The sequence below is a fragment of the Mustelus asterias genome, chromosome 17 (genome assembly GCF_964213995.1).
Source record: "Mustelus asterias chromosome 17, sMusAst1.hap1.1, whole genome shotgun sequence".
In the NCBI taxonomy this organism is placed as follows: Eukaryota; Metazoa; Chordata; class Chondrichthyes; order Carcharhiniformes; family Triakidae; genus Mustelus; species Mustelus asterias.
The window spans coordinates 1-2500 of NC_135817.1; positions in this window are offsets into that span (position 1 = coordinate 1).

The following is a 2500-nucleotide window of genomic DNA, read 5'->3' on the forward strand; positions in this document are numbered from 1 at the left end:
TCCCTGTCCCGGTCTCTCTCTCTCTCTGTCCCTGTCCTGGTCTCTCTCTCTCTCTGTCCCTGTCCCTGTCCCGGTCTCTCTCTCTCTGTCCCTGTCCCGGTCTCTCTCTCTCTCTGTCCCTGTCCTGGTCTCTCTCTCTCTCTCTCTCTCTCTGTCCCTGTCCCGCTCTCTCTCTCTGTCACAGTCCCTGTCCCGGTCTCTCGCTCTCTCCCTGTCCCTGTCCCGGTCTCTCTCTCTCTCTCTGTCCCTGTCCCTCTCTCTCTGTCCCTGTCCCGGTCTCTCGCTCTCTCCCTGTCCCTGTCTCTCGCTCTCTCTGTCCCTGTCTCTCGCTCTCTCTGTCCCTGTCCCGGTCTCTCTCTCTCTGTCCCTGTCCCTGTCCCGGTCTCTCTCTCTCTCTGTCCCTGTCCCGGTCTCTCTCTCTCTCTCTCTCTCTCTGTCCCTGTCCCGCTCTCTCTCTCTGTCCCAGTCCCTGTCCCGGTCTCTCGCTCTCTCCCTGTCCCTGTCCCGGTCTCTCTCTCTCTCTCTGTCCCTGTCCCTCTCTCTCTGTCCCTGTCCCGGTCTCTCGCTCTCTCCCTGTCCCTGTCTCTCGCTCTCTCTGTCCCTGTCCCGGTCTCTCTCTCTCTGTCCCTGTCCCTGTCCCGGTCTCTCTCTCTCTCTGTCTCTGTCCCTGTCCCGGTCTCTCTCTCTCTCTGTCTCTGTCCCTGTCCCGGTCTCTCTCTCTCTCTCTCTCTGTCCCTGTCCCGGTCTCTCTCTCTCTGTCCCTGTCCCTGTCCCGGTCTCTCTCTCTCTCTCTCTCTCTCTGTGTCTCTGTCTCTGTCCCGGTCTCTCTCTCTCTCTCTGTCCCGGTCTCTCTCTCTCTCTGTCCCTGTCCCAGTCCTTGTCCCGGTCTCTCGCTCTCTCCCTGTCCCTGTCTCTCTCTCTCTCTCTGTCCCTATCCCTGTCCCGGTCTCCCTCTCTCTCTCTCTCTGTCCCGGTCTCTCTCTCTCTCTCTCTGTCCCGGTCTCTCTCTCTCTCTCTGTCTGTCCCGGTCTCTCTCTCTCTCTCTGTCCCGGTCTCTCTCTCTCTCTCTGTCCCGGTCTCTCTCTCTCTCTCTCTGTCCTGGTCTCTCTCTCTCTCTCTGTCCCGGTCTCTCTCTCTGTCCCGGTCTCTCTCTCTCTCTCTCTCTCTCTGTCCCGGTCTCTCTCTCTCTCTGTCCCTGTCCCGGTCTCTCTCTCTCTCTCTCTGACCCTGTCCCGGTCTCTCTCTCTCTCTCTGTCCCGTCTCTCTCTCACTCTCTCTCTCTGTCCCGGTCTCTCTCTCACTCTCTCTCTCTGTCCCGGTCTCTCTCTCTCTCTCTCCGTCCCGGTCTCTCTCTCTCTCTCTCTCTCCCTGTCCCGGTCTCTCTCTCTCTCTGTCCCTGTCCCGGTCTCTCTCTCTCTCTGTCCCTGTCCCTCTCTCTCTCTCTGTCCCTGTCCCGGTCTCTCTCTCTCTGTCCCTGTCCCTGTCCCGGTCTCTCTTCTCTCTGTCCCTGTCCCGGTCTCTCTCTCTCTCTCTCTCTCTGTCCCTGTCCCGCTCTCTCTCTCTCTCTCTCTCTCTGTCCCTGTCCCGCTCTCTCTCTCTGTCCCAGTCCCTGTCCCGGTCTCTCGCTCTCTCCCCTGTCCCTGTCCCGGTCTCTCTCTCTCTCTCTGTCCCTGTCCCTCTCTCTCTGTCCCTGTCCCGGTCTCTCGCTCTCTCCCTGTCCCTGTCTCTCGCTCTCTCTGTCCCTGTCTCTCGCTCTCTCTGTCCCTGTCTCTCGCTCTCTCTGTCCCTGTCCCGGTCTCTCTCTCTCTGTCCCTGTCCCTGTCCCGGTCTCTCTCTCTCTCTGTCTCTGTCCCTGTCCCGGTCTCTCTCTCTCTCTCTCTCTGTCCCTGTCCCGGTCTCTCTCTCTCTGTCCCTGTCCCGGTCTCTCTCTCTCTCTCTCTCTCTCTCTCTGTGTCTCTGTCTCTGTCCCGGTCTCTCTCTCTCTCTCTGTCCCGGTCTCTCTCTCTCTCTGTCCCTGTCCCAGTCCTTGTCCCGGTCTCTCGCTCTCTCCCTGTCCCTGTCTCTCTCTCTCTCTCTGTCCCTATCCCTGTCCCGGTCTCCCTCTCTCTCTCTCTCTCTGTCCCGGTCTCTCTCTCTCTCTCTCTGTCCCGGTCTCTCTCTGTCTGTCCCGGTCTCTCTCTCTCTGTCCCCGGTCTCCCTCTCTCTCTCTCTCTGTCCCGGTCTCCCTCTCTCTCTCTCTCTGTCCCGGTCTCTCTCTCTCTCTCTCTCTGTCCCGGTCTCTCTCTCTCTGTCCCGGTCTCTCTCTCTCTGTCTGTCCCGGTCTCTCTCTCTCTGTCCTGGTCTCTCTCTCTCTCTCTGTCCCGGTCTCTCTCTCTCTCTCTGTCCCGGTCTCTCTCTCTCTCTCTGTCCCGGTCTCTCTCTCTCTCTCTCTGTCCCGGTCTCTCTCTCTCTCTGTCCCTGTCCCGGTCTCTCTCTCTCTCTCTCTGACCCTGTCCCGGTC